The sequence below is a fragment of the Tribolium madens genome, unplaced genomic scaffold (assembly GCF_015345945.1).
Source record: "Tribolium madens isolate multiple individuals breed KSU strain unplaced genomic scaffold, Tmad_KSU_1.1 Scaffold_2;HRSCAF=44;Tcas5.2_LGX, whole genome shotgun sequence".
Taxonomy (NCBI): Eukaryota; Metazoa; Arthropoda; class Insecta; order Coleoptera; family Tenebrionidae; genus Tribolium; species Tribolium madens.
Genome location: NW_025400995.1, coordinates 5596130 through 5614911, shown reverse-complemented (window position 1 = coordinate 5614911; position 18782 = coordinate 5596130). Strand labels below are relative to the sequence as shown.

The window sequence follows — 18782 nt, the reverse complement described above, 5'->3', positions numbered from 1 at the left end:
ACTTTAGTTGAAATTCAAACGATTACAAAAATAAAACAAGCAAACTTTTTTGTTGCCAATCACAATGTTCTCTATTGTTCAAACAGCTGTTACAAATTATTTTCAAGCGTACATCGAGTGCATCTAAAAACTTTTGCACGACCTGTCTTCCTTCAATATTAAACGAACACTTTATGTTTCATACAAAGTTCTTGGCAAAGATTTGTAATTAACATTGAAATAAATGTTCAATAGAGTTGGAGCGTAATCTAAATTTGTCAATAAAGAGACAGTAAAGTATTTTTTAGTAGTGCTTTGATGTTCTGAAATTTATTAGTGTAGACTTTCCTACTTTGATTGACACTGCTGAAAGTTTAGCTTTAGGCTTGTGAGTCACCTGTATTAAATTACGGGCCCCATTAATTTACGTAATTATAGGGTGCTAGTATTTTTGTTTGATTCCAAACGTAGAGAAGTGCCGTCATGTGCTGCACTTCTCATAAACATGATAGCATCAAAGTCGATTCAAATTTTACTTTAACGAAAAATTAACGATCAATAATGATTAATGTATTTCTTTTACGCCTAAAATGAGGCTTTGCATTGATTTTCTCTTAACTTGCCGGTCAAAACCAACAAAATTGCTGAGATTTTGTAATAAGTATTTGTTTGGAGCTATTTAGTTTGCGACGTTTGGTGTGGCACATTTATTTCTGCTACTGCTTTGAACTGGGGCTTGTTTGAACAAGTCACGGGTATCGGGATTATGCACGAAAAGATAATGTAGAAACCCAAAATTTGTGTTAGAATATATATTATACAAAAAAAAAGTATGGGCAGAAGAAAATTACATATTGTGCAGTTACACAGTTAATAATAAAACGGTTTTAATTACTGGCACTATATTTTTGATTCGAAAATTAGAACACTTCATTGATTTAACCGGAAAGAAACTTTCCAACCACTGAGGCAAACAGGAGTTGGCTTTAATTACGTCATATGCAGGAAATCCGCTCTGGATCCTTATGACACAAGGAAACTAAACATAGGATCTAACTTCGAGATTTAAAGGATATTGTAATAATAGGCTTAGGAGGGACTCATGTGCCTAATTATAAGCATTGGGCACGTTTTTCTACTCTTTAAATAAATATATATTAGTATAGTAACCATAAAGTAAATCCTTTAGAGTAAAAGGCTACGCACCCAACTGGAAGAAATCCAACGGACTTTTATTCCCGATACCTTTTCTTTTTTTTTGTAATCTTAACTATTAAATTAGGTAATAAAATAAAGTAGCAACTTCTTTTTATTTTACATTTTATAGAAAATAAATTATATTAAAACGTGCTAAGGTTTTAAGCATATTTGTAAATGTGTTTTTAAAGCATAACGTGGTTGTAATTAACTTTAAAATTTGTTAATTATTTTATATTATATAAGTTTTGAAGCTAGCAACAAAACGCCACCATAAATACGATCACAGTCTTTGTTGAATTGCTTTTGTACATTGACAGATATCAAATCCTTTATTCTGCAAATTAATTTGAAATGTATGAAATGAATAGTTTGAAATCATACATTTCCTCTCATTAGTTTCCACCTACCAATAGTATTAATCGCAATTTTAACCAAGTGTGCCAAAGGCTGATATAACAATTCGGTTATTTTCAATCTGTAATTATTCGATTAGTAATTTATAGGAAACGGAAGCTCCGAGAGCGTTAACAAAGCGAATAGCCGGTACTTTCTCTTGCAATTATAGTTTCTTGATTGTGTTGTTATAATTGGTATCAGATTAGAAATTTTAATCAGGAGTAAACCAAAAGGATATTTTAGGATCCATGCATGATTGCACGGTTGACCTGTAGTCTGCCATTGTTCCATTTGTCCCGTCTAAGCTCTTATTTACCGTTTTGCAAATTGTATATACGTCAAATGGCCGGATTTACTAAAGTAATATAACAAGCTTACAAGAATCAGAGAAAACAGAATGCTTTTGGAAATACTCGAATTCCAACACTTTTGATTTATTAGTATTTCAACAAGACTCGATTTTGAATTCATTCCTGAAAATTACAATGGACTGTAATTCCTTTCTACTTTGTAATTATTTTGCAAGTCTTTATGTAGCCGCATTTTATAAACCCACTTTTGCATCGAAAGATACGAGAAAAGCAATAATTTATTGATTGAATTTTGGTATAAGCCCAATTTGATCAGACACAATCATTTGAGAAACATTGTCTTTGTGACTGTAGCAAATGATATCAGAGGTAAAGTTACCTCCCGATATATCCAGTTTTTGGCCTAAGGCCAGAAATTATCGGATCTAATGGCAAATGTGAGATGAAATTGAATTTTTGTAACGAGAAAAAAGAAGCTTGTTTCTACGATGTAAATAATTTGCGAAATCAATTGTGTCTGCAACAGTTTGAGTACTTTTTGATCTTATAGTGGATCAAGAAAATGAAATTGGCCATTAAAAGCCGTGGCTGAATAAACATTCAAATTGAATTTACCTCAGAAAAATCGATCAGTGTAAGTGTGAAAGCTTTTTCTACTTTGTTAAGTCAATTAATTAGAAAAATTTTACAAGAAGTCATCCATTTTCTTTCGCCTGAAGGTAGGAAGTTGCCAATTAGAATAGGACTCGCCAATCGTGTTATCGAGTTTTTGTTTACTCACTTTTAACATCGACTGATGTCTCCAAACTGCCATGAACGTTCCCATAACTTTGAAAATTTGATCCATTAATTTATAGTTCTGTTATCACGAGGCAAGTTGTGACAATGATTAAAATCGGAAATTAATCGCAATTGCTTTTATCTCTAGAAATAAAATAAAGGAGTCCATTTAATCTATAAGCAGAGCTTATACTATTACTGTATCGTAATCATCAATCTTTGCTCAGAGTACACCTCCGAGTCACATTCTATTAAGTTTGTAGTGATGTGAAGTGATGTTTGGTAAAATAGATGGTGGCAATCACGTTTCTGAGTGTCCGGATATCGAATCTTTAGAGTCGTGATTAAAGCTGAAGTAATTAGAGTGTGATTAAGAGACAGCACATGTTGCTTTTAAATAAAACTATAAAGTCTCTTTACAAGCCAACAACAAATGCCTACTTTATTTACACTATCACTATTAATGACTCTCAAAGGATTAATTTAAAAAATTGCCAATCATTTATTCTCTTCAAATTTATCTACCAACTTTTTAGATATATTTGCAATAATTGTTCATTAGGGCAAAATTCTGAGTAGAAAGGCTTAGTTACATATTAGATAATTTTCCCCCAATCTACAATATTAAGTTTCAGGCCATAATATTAAAACTTTTTACTTCGGTGATTCTAAAGCTTCAACTATCAATTTTCGAACCATTGATGCTAATTTAAAGCATTATTTGTGTTATCTACGGCAAACGAATGAACGGGGGGAAAACAAATTAAAATAAAACTTTTTCTATTATTTTTCTTTTGTGGAAAGCTTTCGCATTCTTAATAATGACAACGTGAACTTCTCCAACTCCAGGAAGGACACCTGTGTCAATTTAAATCCCCGGTTTCAATGCGTCAAAATAAATATCATTATTGATTTAGAAAAATATATGTAAACATGTTGAGAGAGCTTTGCACAGTATGGTTTCTTAAAGTGGCAACTGAAAATACAAAAAACACGTTTCTACATTTCTATTCGATTTTAGATAAAATAGTCATTTTCGCAGTTGTTTTAACTTTTACCTGCATGTTAATAAATAGAAATAGCAAACTATGTTGTCTAACATTGTAACCCGATCTGATAATACCACAACTTCAGCTAAACTCTACATAGTTAGGTACATACATGGTCAGCGGCCATGCAAACTTGAACCATATCAAAGACCATGCAATAACGGATGATAAATATAGCAAAGTAACAAATTTTATAATGAGTTAGTCGACTTAAAAACAATTGAATGAATTTATTTTTCTTTCAATTTTAATGTAATTAAGAAAACGATCGAATTTAGTTCGAGTTTCAATTTCAGCAATAATTAAAACTAATGTATTTTAGTCTCAATTCAGCTCAATTTTTTGTTAGTTTCCATTAAGTGACACTATTCAACACACAATATTGCGTGACAATAGATGTATTACGATTACGAATATATTATTTATCACAAATATGAAACAGTTTGCTTTTACACCCGTTCGATTTTTAGTGTCATACAGATGTAAAGCCTATGTTTGTCTTCTTTTTTAGCTAGCTGAAATTATAAGAATAGGGTATTTAAGATTTTATGTTTATTTAATTTTTTAATTTAATTTTTTCATTTGGTAACAAAACAATTTGTACATTTTTGTAAAATGAGAATCATAACTCAATATGCAAATTTCCATTAATACGAGGGTGCTTTAATACATGCATTTCAGTGTGTACAACATATTGGATTTGGTAATGAGTGTAATATACACAAATGTTGACAAATAAATAAACCACAACAAACAAAAGAAAGTGGATACGGTAAACAAAAGCAAATTTTCAAATGAATAATTTTATATCGAATGTAGATATGTTTGCATTTCTGTGTCGAAGCACAAACAGGATTATGAACTAACCTTATTTGAAATTACTACAAACCACTTAAGTCAAAAATTGGATTTTTATCAAAATTCAAAGTCATTCGATGGGCGTCAAAACCGTACGCCCCTAATTCATGAAATTATTGTGTCATTAAAAATATCTGTGTCAGCACATAGAAAATTTACGAGTGACCTTAAAATTTCAGGCAATTTATGTCAGAGACAATTAGAACATATATTTCCTTTGACATTCAAGTTTGGCATTATCTTAATAAATAAACACAACTGGGGTTTTAATTAATTAAAACACTACTTATTCTCTGTCAATTGTAACCATAATTAAGATTTAACAAAAAATCTTAATAATTTTTTTATTTATGTTGGCTGGAGATGACAGAATTGTTTGAACTCGCAAATAAAATTACAAACAAAATTGTTTACACGCATGGTTTATTACGGCCATGCGATGTTGTAATTAAGTGAATTTTTTGTCTGAATTTGTCAAATGCTTTAAAATCGATTTTTTCCATTTCATTGGTTAGCATATAAACAATTCAGGTGTGGTCAGTTTTTAGTATTTTGTTTTGATTGCAATTAATTTTGGACGCATAATTAATTAGTTGTGTTTACATTGTGCTTAAGTCAACAAATTAAATTTGAAGTTTAGTCGGAGTTAATTCGGGAGTGTTGATTAAGTCAGCTTATAAGTTATTAATAATATACGGTTTGAAAGGATCATTATGAAGCCAATCCTCCATATTCATTTATAGAATGTCTGACTTTAAATAAAGTGAATTCCCTCTTTGGAAATTCATCACTGCAAACTCAATTAACATCTAGGTTTTGTTTAAATACTACGTAAATAATGAAATGTTTAATTTGATTTAACGAACAATTGACTGCCAATAATAACTAACAATTGAAAGTAAATAAGAAAAGAAAACTGAGCGAATTAAAGTAGTATATAAAATGTTACTACTGCTGGACCAGGACATCTGGTGTCTTAAAAAACGAGTTAAAATTCTACAAATTGAGCTGTTTGGTCAAAAGCAAACAATCGAAAAAGGCCTAAAACCTTTAAAAACAGCATTAATTTTTATGCATATCAAAAATCCCCAAATATCTGAAGACCACCAAAAATTGGACACACCAAAAAAACAGGGTAGAATCCTACAAGTTTTGCTGTTTTCCCAAAAGTAAACAACCGAAAAAGATCTAATAAACTTAAAAATGTCTTGTTTTTAAAGACCCTAAAATGGCTTTTTATTTCTGGACCAGGGCATTTGGCGTCTTAAAAGACAGGTTAGAATCCTATAAATTTAGCTGTTTTCTCAAAAGTCAACAACCGAGAAAGGCCTAAAATCCTTCAAAACGCATTAATTTTTATGCACCCCAAAAGTACCCAAATAACAAAAATTGGGCATATGAAAAAACCGTTGAAAATGACCCAAAATCATGCAAAATTATCCCCAGAGCACTCTAAAAACTTACAACATACCGTGTTTTTAGACACTCCAAAATGGCTTTTTATTTCTGGACCAGACCAATTGGCGCATGCAAAAAAAAGAGAAAACAACACCAAATCAAAGAGGTAAAGGTAAGTAAAAAACCAATCGAAAAAGACATAAAATCCTTCAGAAATCATAATTTTAAAACTTCCATCAATAGATAAATTTTATTCTTCGCTCACAAAAGAAGGAATTTCTCAAGAAGAATTCAAACATGTTGTGAAAGTATGGAAATATTTTAAAATTAAAAACTTGGGTGAATGGCATGATTTATACTTAAAACTAGATGTTTTGCTATTAACTGATGTATTTGAAAATTTTAGAGATTTATGTTTGGAAAAGAGTTATGGATTGGATCCTGATTAGTATTATACAACTCCGGGGTTAGCTTGGGACTGTATGCTTAAATATGCTTCAGTGGAATTGGAATTATTAACTGATTATGAAATGTATTTGTTTTTTGAAAACGGAATTAAAGGAGGCATTTTACAGTGTAGTAACAGGTATTCGCAGGCAGTTGAAAATACTCAGATTACCTATGTGTATAGATGCTAATAATATATATGTATGGGCTTTATCTCAGAGATTACCAGAAAAAGACTTTAAATGGTTGACTTGTGATGAAATTAAAAATGTTGACGGTATATTGTTATCAAATAGTGATACGGGTTATGTTTTAGAAGTTGATTTAGCATTCCCTGTAGACTTGGCTATTCATAACAAATTCTTTGGCTCCGGAAAATAGAATTTCTCCAGGTGGAAAAGTAGAAAAGCTGGTTTGTAACTTCCTTAATAAGAAAAATTATATAATTAATTACAAAACATCGTACGAAAAAGTTATTGTAGTGAAAAGGTTGGAACAAAATATGTATGCGATCTATTTAAATTTGAAAAGAAAGATGTGGGAGAAGGTGTTTCCTGTCATTAAAGACAATCAGGTTATTACCATCGGTGCAATAGAATTGAACGATGTTTTTAATTTGAAATTATTATCGGATTCACTGTTCACTTGTGTCAATGAAGACCATGTAAACTTAGCTCTTCAATGTCTTACAGAATGTGGATACTTTAATGTTATTCACAAAGATGAGACGACTTAGACATTACAAATTCCGAATCTAGAATTGAAAACATTATTTAGAAGTAAGTTTCTAAAGATTTACTAATTCATTTATCTGCTTCTTCATCTAAACTTATATTTTCACTACCTGCTTTATGTTCTACATTATCGAATATTTTTTTTTTTCTCTCTTTTGTTCCCAATTGTTCCGATTTGTTCTCTTTTGTTCCCGTTTGTTCTCATTTGTTCTCGTTTTACATACAATCTTAATTCCAACTGAATTTAGTCACATATTTAGGGAATTTCTGGAAATACTTTTAGATTTGCAAAAATCTGTTTTTGTTAGTTTTTTATTTACGGTCGAAGTGAGATATTCAATGGCAAAATTACGATTTCTCATATCAGTTATATAAAGTTTTTAAGGTATTTAGATCCAAATTATTGCCGTTTCTTATAATAAATCCTAAAGATTTTAATGACGCGGACATAACGGAGTAAATATGGGATCTAAATGTTAGCTTGCTGTCGAAAACGACACCCAAATCTTTAACCTCTTGTAACCTCTGTATGGAAGCTCCGTTAAAAGTATAATCATAGAGAAATACTTCCGACTTAGAACAATAAGATACATTTGAACATTTACTAACATTAATCGGTAGGCCATTTACGGAGCACCAGTTGCCAATTTTAAGAAGGTCATCTAGAGATGTTATTTTGCGAAAGATTTTCAGATCGTCTGCGTATAATAGCTGGCCTTAAGATCAACTTTGCATCGTTGAAGTTATTATATTCTTTGAGGAATGACCAGTTACAATCCGATAGTTAACAGTGTATAATTCGCTTTCCGCCAGTTGTTCTGTGTTGAATTAGTGTTGGTAAACATCTTAGTTTTTTACTTAGCTATTTGTATTTCAATTTGCAAACTTGGATGGTACATATTTTCAGCCAGTAATACATCGACTGTTTTACATCTACCTGTAAGATAACTTGGCATTTTTTTTTTAGTTGGAAAATATTTCAGAAGTTTACACTCATTTTTCTCATGGAAAATGTGTCTATTTTGTTTAGTAATGTTGGGAACAATTTGCTCAGCTTCAATGTCTTCAGAAAGTCCTGATGTACGTATACGAGGAAGGGGAGATTTAATATTACGAATGTCGTAATTTTCGGATAAATTTTTGTCCGATGCAAGTTTTTGAAGTTCCTTAAAATCTTGACATTCAAGCAAGAAAGCACCGTTTTTTATAGGTTTTACTTTCGAAATTTCAATTGGCTATTTAGCGGATCTATGTTAGTTATAAAGTCAGACTTCGTTTGGGCATTAGATTGATTAATGTTTTTTGGTTTAAGTAGGTAATACAGTACTACGCTTGAGCGTTTCAGCAAAAGTACTTCTGGAAGGTGTTGCAGATGTGATACGAGAATGCAAAGCATCAGGTTGTTGGGACAATTTTGTATTTAAAATTGATATTTCTCACGTAACAAATGATTTTTGTCTTTTAATTTCTTGAGTTCAGTTCACATATTTTCACAGAGATTAGCAATAGATTCAGAGAATTCAGTGAGTATGTTACAAATTATGTCAGGAAGTTGAACAAAATCAGTGACAGATATATTAGATAAGACCGTCTGGTTGGATGAATAATTAACGCAAAGTCCACAACTCCAGTTTTTAAATTTACCAGAATCTTTGAGATCATTGAAGGCGTTTTTGTTAAGCCCAACAGACGAGATGTGATAGTTGGCACTGCATTTTTCTTTGCAAGTTAAGTAATCATCAAATCTGCCAATTGATTTGCAACATTTGTTGCATTTGATACCCATTATTGAACAACAGGTGCACTGCCGATGCAGGCACAAGAAATCGTATCTAGAATACTGATAAGTCGGAGCGACAAAAGGTCAAGCAAGATTAGTAAATAAAAACCCCTCAACTTGAAAGGAACCGCTTGAAATCACGTAGAATCCACTATAAAAACAAAATTTTACTCATACAGGAAGAATTTTCAGACGTGGAAATTAATTAATTAGCAGATAACCAACGAAAAATTAGAGACAAACTAAAAGACACAACCAATTACACGAACTTGTTTTATCATAAAAATAGTCTTCTGTATTATAAAAATGTGTAACCTTTTTAATATCACAAAATAAAAAAAAAACAATTTTAGTAAGTAGTTGTGTTACAAAAACAAATGTTACGTTCACATCGTTACTTAGGTGTAATAGTAATTTTTTTCGACAATGTAAAATTGACGTATCCAAGCTGTATTATAGGCCGATGTTTTAGCGTGATATTGTTTATAGACCATACCAACGCTCGACAATCGACCGTCTTCTCTTTAATGAAAACGCTCAAGAGTCAAAATGCGATATTCGTTATTAAATTTAAATGCTGGACTATCGAGCGTACTACGTACGTAAGAAATAAATTTAGATACAATTGTTATGTACAGTATAATTAAATTCGGACAAAAGCCTTATGAGAGAAGCGAATTTAATTTTTTTAATCAATAAGAAAATTAGCATAAACAATATAATACATTCAATCCGAAAGCGTCTGCAAAAAATTCATTATATGCGTGTTGGTAAAATAAAACCGCGTTAGCACAGAGGTTAAAGCGTCGCCGTCGCGTTTTCGAACATGTGCATTCATTTACTGCGTGTTCAAATCCTGATAAAGCGCAAAATCTTTTTAGCGATAGAATATTTTCTTAAATAAAAATTTCAAGTTGTCAAATAAAATTTCAAAACGAATCCCAAAATTCAAAAAAAAATTGAAGGGCCTTATGTTTAGCCGCAGACGAGTCTGCTTCAGCTGACGCTACAGAGCTGCAGTGCTTTAATTGTGTAGTATTTTCCGCTAGATGGCAGGTTTTTATTAACTAGTATTAACAATGTGCACAATCGTAGATGAAGAGCGTAATTCTTGGTCAAAATAAAAAGCCATTTTGGAGTGTTGAAAACCGAGGGATTTGAATAAGAATTTACTAGGTTTTTAAAGTGTCTAATTGTCCTGGTTTAAACTAGGATATTATGAAAAAACAGATAAAGCTATCAGAATCCATGTAGACGAAGAAGACAAGGTATGGAAAAATAAGCAATATTCATCAATGAATATTTTATGAGGTAAATTGGGGAAACCAGAATATGCTACAGATGTTTTTACCAAATTTTATTAGATGAAAAACTTGGTAATGTAGTCAGAGATATATAGTTTTGATTTCTTTAATTTTTTGTTTAACAATATTTTTTAGTCTAATTTTAAATCTATTCAGACAAGACTTTTGTATTTTTTTTTATTTTACCAGTTATTATCCTAATCTATCAATGAAAAGCCATTTTGGGGTATCTATCTAAATTTTTTAAAGTGCTCTAACGTCCTGGTCCAGAAATAAAAAGTCATTTTGGGGTGTCTAAAAACAAGGAATGCTGTAAGGTTTTTTTGGTTGCTTTTAATGTAATTATGTTTGATTTTCGATGATTTTCAACAGTTTTCCCTTGTGCCCATTGATTTTCCAGTATTTTTTGCGCGCATAAAAAATTATGATTTTTGAAGGATTTTATGTCTTTTTCGATTGTTTACTTTTGGAAAAACATAAATTTTTAGAATTCTGTCTTGTTTTGTAAGGCGCCAAATATACCTCTTCGATTTGGTGTTGTTTTTCCTATTTTTTGCATGCGCCAATTGGTCTGGTCCAGAAATAAAAAGCCCATTTTGGAGTGTCTAAAAATATGGTATGTTGTAAGTTTTTAGAGTGCTCTTGGGATAATTTTGCATGATTTTGGGTGATTTTCAACGGTTTTTTCATATGCCCAATTTTTGGTGGTCTACAGATATTTGGGTATAATAATACTTTTGGGGTGCATAAAAATTAATGCTTTTTGAAGGATTTTAGTCCTTTCTCGGTTGTTGACTTTTGAGAAAACAGCTAAATTTGTAGGATTCTAACTTGTCTTTTAAGACGCCAAATGCCCTGGTCCAGAAATAAAAAGCCATTTTGGGGTCTTTAAAAACAAGACATTTTTAAGTTTATTAGATCTTTTTCGGTTGTTTACTTTTGGGAAAACAGCTAAATTTGTAGGATTCTACCCTGTTTTTTCGTGTGCCCCATTTTTAGTGGTCTTCATATATTTGGGTATTTTTAGGATGCATAAAAATTAATGTTTTTTTAAAGGTTTTAGGCCTTTTTCGATTGTTTGCTTTTGACCAAACAGCTCAATTTGTGAATTCTAATTTGCTTTTTAAGACGCCAAATGTCCTGGTCCAGAAGTAACATTTTATATACTACTAATTAAGAACTGAATGGCCTGTAATGGTTTTTCTCACACGAATGTCAAAAGAAGATAAACGATAAACTGCTGAATTCAAATGATTTATAGCTGAATTTTCACGGATTTTTAGATTAGTCTTATTTATAACGAAATGCAATTGATATATACTTTTCAATTGATTCAAACCCACATAAATAACAAACTTGCATCAAACTTTAAACCGCAAAAATATATTCACCATCACCTCGAATTATGTACATTTATCAATTTCCTTGCTTGCCTAAATGGAAAACTATTGACAGGTATTTTCTAGACATATTCAAGCGACATAATTAAAAATCACTCAATAACTTTTATTTTCTCTTTCGAGAAATTTTATGACGTTATAATAATAAATTTTTATTTACTTATAAAGCAAATACCTTTTCTATCGTATCTCATAAAACAGATTATAACATCAAGATAAAGATTTAAACCAACATATTTCCAACAATATTGCTTTCCGATGATTTTTCTTATAATTTAATAGCGGCCATTTCTGCCGTAATATGATTGCTATAATTTTTAAGACATAAAAGACTCACCTGAACTAATTGAATGACCTCACCCATTCTGGTTCTTTTAGTTTACCATTTTTGATCTGAAATTAAACTTATTGCATTATAGGATATTCTGTATACAGGGTGCGCCAGAACTCGCGCCTCAGAGAAAATTTTCAAGTAAGGTAAGATACCAGGAACATGAAAAAAATGTTTGACATTTTTGACATTTAACATTTTTTTATATCTATTTAATGATACTGATAATCTTGTATATGTTTTTTTTTACAATTATTTAGTAAAGGGACAAAATTTTGTCAGTAAAAGCCACAAACAACATTGAACAGAGTTACAATTTAGGATACAGCTTCCTTGTTTCGTCTTTTAATAGCCCATAGCAAAAAAACTTTGAAAATAGTTTTTCCAACAGAAATAAATAGAGTCAAAGTGCAAATTTTAAACCCTCATAACTTCGAAATTTTTATAGATATTTTTTTAACATTTTTTATGTTCGTAGTATTTTACCTTATATGGCATTTTTCTCTGGGGTGCGAGTTATGGCGCACCCTGTATAGCGTATGTTAACAAAACTCTCCCTCATAATAATATCTCAGACAATTTTTACTTCACGGGGTTAGCCGGAGCAGCCTGTATTAAAATAAGATCACGGAGATAAATTTTGTTGAAATTTTGACTAAAAGTGCCATGATTCAATATTTTTGGTTATAAAACGGATAACTGATTAATAGTTATTTGACGAATTAAGTTCTAAGCAACAGTCATGTTTTATGAGACTTATGGTTTCATCAAGTCCGCATCACTTTATTGATCTTTCAGACCGTCCTGTTACACATAACATATATTGATGATGTCATATAACATTGTCAGCTCAAATATGAATCTACGTTAAACCCACCGAAATGATAAAAATACACGCAAAACAATTATATCATTATATACTATGTTAAAATCGGATTTTTATATATGACACGTTGACATTTGAATATTTTAACGAAACCTTGATAAGAACATTTTTTCATGTCGATTTAGCATTTTGCGCGATTGTGATGCAGGTAGAGGTAGACCATAGAAGTGTAAATACGCTCTCACACTTCCATATTAACCGGAATTTTCCCACTCAAAAGATCACTTTGAAGCTCGGTACCGAGTGAACTGTTTAGAGTTTAGCGGTTTTTTTTCTACTTTTTGAGTAATTTCGCATTGCCGCGAATAAGATTACCTGGCTTCTGCGAAAATTTATGTCTGCAACACATGTTTAAACAGGAAAAATCGGGGTGAATTTAAGCGAAAACTATTCGGTTAGAAAGTCGCCTTGAGGCAAAAATTTTGAGAACACGTGAATCGGTGTTTTACAAAAGGAGGTTCCTCATTCTTGATAAGGAAAACTTTGTTAAAAAGTTATAATATGGGTTTACAATTATGATCCTCTTAATGGAAATGCTCTGCGAGAAGTTTGCTTTAAAATAAAGGTGATGCTGACTAATTTGCTCCAGCACAAGGCGATTGCGTATGACAACTATAAATCAGAAATGCTGAAGCGCCGAGACCTTGCGGAATTTAATTTATTTTTCTCGTTCACGCGCAAAATCGGCTCGCAATTATGATAATTTTGACACAAGATTAATTAAGAGATTTTGTTAGAATAGGGATTTTTTAGTTATCTGTTGTTTTTTCCAGGGAAAACGAGTTTCATTGAGAAATAATTACAAAATTTATTTCATTCTTCGCTAAGGGAATGTGACAGCCCTCAGCACCAAAATTAAACATTAACGTGTTTTCAGAAAAAAATACCAATTTGGAGCAAATAACCGTTTCCAATTTTAGACGACATTGTAAATAATGATCTCAAAAAATCAAGTGAAAAAAACGGAGTGACCTAATATAAAGCTCAATTTTAATTTTGTCTATACCATATAATCACCGTCTAGTTTCACATGGTACCATTAATTGTATACAATGATAAAACGAGTTCTGCGATGGTTCACACTTTTGTATCGATTTTAACTCATTTATACTTCAAACGATCGGTTTGAAATATTAAAAGAATTTCAAGTTTAAACTAATTTATTAATTTGTAATTTCCAATTTTCTTTCTTTCAGGGTTGTACTGAAATAGTTTCTCCATTTCTAATATTAAATTCGCACACAATCGATGCCAAAATGAAAAATTGATAGCATGTCGAACACAACAAACTTAAATAAAATTAATCTAAGGTGTTTTAATCTTGTTTGATCAATATGTTTCCGTGTAAGGCAGAACTACTTTTGTTTACATTATTAAATCAAATTCAACCATGTATTGATTTGTAATCACAAGTTATCAGCGTTCGTTAAGTTACATTATCTTTTTATCTTCCATGCATTGAAATCTAGCCCAAATTAACCGAAAGCTTGACGGGATTGTCGATCGTGAGAAAAAGCCTTGCCCGCCCTAAACCCGATGTTGCCCTTGAATTAAAACTTATTATTCACCCTTGTAAGTTGTAGAATACAAGTTAATAATGAAAGCTAAATCTCTTTTAATTGACGTTAAAGGTATACTGTCATTTCTATTATTATGTAGGTGTGTATGTTAACTTTGAATTAAATTGGTGAAGTGTTTAATACGATTTAGACAAAACCTGGACAAATATGTTTGTTTACTATATACTAACTATATATAATCTACTTTATTGAATGGTATTCTCTATGGCAAAATTTTGAAATAAGTTTTTTGACGTTTGACATTTACCGACAGTGACTCTGCTACTTAATTACAACATTAAAACGAGTGTTTTAACTGCGTTTTATGGGTATGTAAAGGCGAATAGAAGACCGACTGTGAATATACATAAATTTGATACTCCCGTTTCAAATTAGTGTTATTATTTACATTGCTGTTGAATAATGTATAACGGAGTATTTTGTTGGGGCATCGTAATCTTAGTTAAAATGAGAAGCAGTAAACAGCGTGAAATGGAGACGTGGTAAAAGCAAAAAGAAAATCCCGAAATATGCACGTGTTGCTGAATTTTCGAATCATCGGTGATCAGACATTACGAACAAACAACCCGATCAAAACCTACACGGTCCCAGGTCTTCACCTTACGACTGTTCCTTCTGTCACCAGTCAACCGTTTTATATATTTCAATACATTACACGAACAAAAATTAATTTCTGTTTTATGTTCTCTTAAATAAGTTTATTTTTAGTAAAATTGATTTCACTAAAGACTTGTAAAATATGATTGATAAGTTGGACGGTTTTATTTCTTAATAAATCGGAAGACGTATACTGATACGTCATGACTAACGTCTTGAAAGCATCCTAAAAATACGAACGAACAATAATGAATTTGCTTTCATCACTTTAATCACCTCTTAGAAAGTAGACAGTCTTTTATTTCAGATAAAATACCCTAGAAAATAAGCCCCACGAAACATCAAAAAGGAAAAAAGTTATAGATCAATATAAATTGCAAGACAAAGGCTTTTACACTAAATTAATATTAACTAACTTAGTGAAAAATTTACTAATAGCATTCTCTCTTTATTAGTTCTTGAGACAAGTGATTGAACTTGTGTATAGCAAATTAAAACGACTATATTTGATTAAATAAGAATAAAAATAGAAGTACAAGGACTGCCATTTTATCTGAGATTTAGTTAAATCTGTTTTCCAGACCTAACTTGTTTCGGGTTCTAAGTCGTGTAACAGTTTCGGTAGAAAAAACCTCGAACATCATCGATTGGAAAGAGCGTGGAAAGCATTTTAATCACTGATGAAAAATTATGTTGTGAAGAATATTTCGAATTGTTTTTTAACGGTGACATTAGAGACCAAGCAACGAATATTACATTTTTGCCTAAACTGCGTGATAATTGCTAAAATTAGTAGTCAAGCTATTACTACTAACGAGACATTTAAAAACACATAATGGCTGTGTGAAGTTTTTATGTTGAACATTTTTACTAAAAAATGATTAATAGTGGGGTGTTAGTGAACTAATAAGTCTATTAGATTCAGCTGTAGCTGTTTATGATGTGGGATGAAAGAGCAAATTGAATGTCAATCAAATTTGCAAAACTTAGGCGAAGTTAAAAGTGTCTAACAACCCTAACATGTTTTATATTTTATGCCGAGTTTTATGCCAAAACGAGTGAACAGCTACATCATATTAAATCTTTGTAGGTGAAAGAAAATCTCGTTTAAGACCTTTTAGTTAGGTAATGAGTATAGTTGAAACGTTTCCAAATTTTCGTCTTTGGAGATATTTCATGTTTAATGGTAAGACGCTTGTAATTGCCTAATGTATTGGAAAATACCGTACAAAGGAAGAGGAATTACGTAAAAATTTCTGTTAAAAAGGGATGTGAAAGTTGCAAGTAGACGTATAAAAGGTGTCATTATCACAACTTAAAACTTAATTAAATTGATGTTAATATTCTAAATTAATATCATTGCAAACTGTTGTCGATTGTTTCACATATAATGAAAATATTTATTTTAAAACTTCGTTTAGTATTGTGGTGAAGTTTGTTGTTTTCGGTTAATAACAGTCTATAAACTGGGTAAAATAAACGTAATTAGTTTCCCGGCGTCATTCTTATAACAGGAATTTCCCTCCTTGCAAGCATTTATTCTCTACTTTGTAAGTTAATCGGTAAAAGGGATGACGCGAGTTAACTTAATTGTTAAATGATAAAAGTGTAACAGAGACATGATGTGATTGTTATAGTGACAAAAACTTTTTAATTGTTGTGTGCGAGGAAGCGATCAAACACAAAAATACTGTGCCAAGCTTTCGCTAAAGTTTAAACATTTCCGAATATCTATGAATATCTCAACGGTGACATTAAACATACATTACGTAACATCTCACGATATGACAAGTCAGCAAATGTTGGCGTTTGGATTCTGCATGTCGTGTGCATGATGTAGTACATAACGGACAAAATTTGCATTCGGGATGCTCCTGTATAGAGCAATACCAAAGAAAATCACAATTTCTGATGTCCAAGTTTGCATTTATATTTCTTAATAAAGTTTATAGTTTACAATCTGCGTTTCATTTTCAGTATCTTTTCAAAATTCAATATTTACAACTTTTAGCAATTATTGTTTTCTGTTTGTTATTGGTTTCTATTTCTTTAATTTACAGATATTATAGTTACTTTTCCAGTCTTTTATTTACGAATATTTCTGTGTGTAAATCAAATTTCGTTCTATTTGGGTAGCATATTTGTAGATAAATATTCATAGCACAAACATCAAAGCCCAAATAATACAGCGAATATGTATGTGTGTGTGTGATATTAATAAAGTCACGATAAATGAACTGAAATAAAGCTTAATTGAAATGTGATTTAAAATTATCGCAATTAGTGAAAAAGAACATTAACGAAGTTAGGGCTATGATTTCTATACGACTGAAATTAATAAATTTGTTTTGCAATTGCAATTAAAAGTAAGTATGTTTATGAATTTGATTTTTAATCTGTAACAAATATTTGTTAATGTTCAGTTAAAATAAAATACGAAATGAGCAATTGAAAAGTGTTTTTTTTGTTTAGTGATGTTGCAATACATAAAAGTAGAGGTTTTAATTTTATGTGATTGAGTTAAAAAATGATTAAATTTTTAAACGTTGCTTGACAACACAAGCTGAACTTTTCGACGTTGATGAATGCCTTCATCAGTATACAACAATGCCTAAAATGCCCCACAAGCTCTCTAAAGAATAATCCTACTAATTTTGTAGCAATTATTCTGCCTCAATCAAATTTTCAAAGGAGGTTAATCCGCAAAAGTGGCAATATACTGTACTGTCTTTTATATTGTCCATAATCAGTAATCACTAACCACAGCTTTTTCGCAAAGTTTGCTATGGAAATAAAGAAACGTTTTACAACAAACGCCATTTTGGTTTATTATTTTTGGTAGTTTGAGAAATAATACTAAAATATGAAAAATCAAAGTTATTTAAACCTATATTTAATAAATTTATTTTGTACTTGTGACGTTTATTAAAGAATATTTCAAAGTGCCAAAACAATTAAGGCTAATAAAAATAAATTAATTCTCTCAAGGCCGCAATGTCAACAAAAAGTGAAAATAACTTGCAAGTATTAATCTTAGGTAAAGGAAATGCAGATACCGAACGATGCAAAATTACGTTGGTTCTATTTAACAAAGAAAAAATTGAATTATTTTATTTGTAAAAATTGAGTTATAGGATTTGAAGTTTTTAAAACGTAAATTTAAACCTTAGAGGTTTGATGGTCATCTGTCTTTTAATTATTATTGTTATTATCAATAACTCAAAAAAATCAATAACTCTTTTTTAAATGCTGAAATACGTTTTAGGTACAATGTATAAAAATAAAAAGTTTTAAAGGGAAAGGTGTCAATGCAAAAATAAATAAAAAAGTCCAAAAACGCAATAAAAACATAACTTTTTTTTTAAAACAACCAAGTTCTCAAATTTAAACTAAATTTAATACACCAATAATGGAAGTTGGTCACATTTTTTCTGATGGTTTAAAAAATGATTTTGAAAAATAAAATTTGATTTTTTTTATAAATCTTAAAATTAGGATACTGAACTTTCTTTATATTTTTTATCTTCATAGCAATTTTCGTAATCCGGTGCCTATGCAGTGACTACTATCTCTTGATTTGTTAATAGGAAACAAAGCAAAGTTGGAAATAGCAATAATTAATATTATCTCAAAACTATTGTAAGAGAATCTTTGATTAAAGTTCAACACGAATGGCTGGGTTCACAACCGCCCCAAAATTCGAGTTATCATTGACGGATATTTATTAAACTACTTGATAATTTAATACCGCT

General features: G+C 30.8%; 1 protein-coding gene across 2 annotated transcripts in view; it reads right to left on the bottom strand.

The window, feature by feature from the left end:
• LOC123006451 (metabotropic glutamate receptor) overlaps nucleotides 1-18782 on the bottom strand; it is a 40449-nt gene that overhangs the window by 19302 nt on the left and 2365 nt on the right. The window contains exon 2 of one of the 2 annotated variants that reach the window (XM_044400942.1): nucleotides 11974-12029. The exons of the other annotated variant lie outside the window; for it this stretch is intronic. The gene's annotated coding sequence lies outside the window, so the exon portion shown is untranslated. The remainder of the gene's footprint in view (nucleotides 1-11973; nucleotides 12030-18782) is intronic. 2 annotated transcript variants of the gene reach the window in all.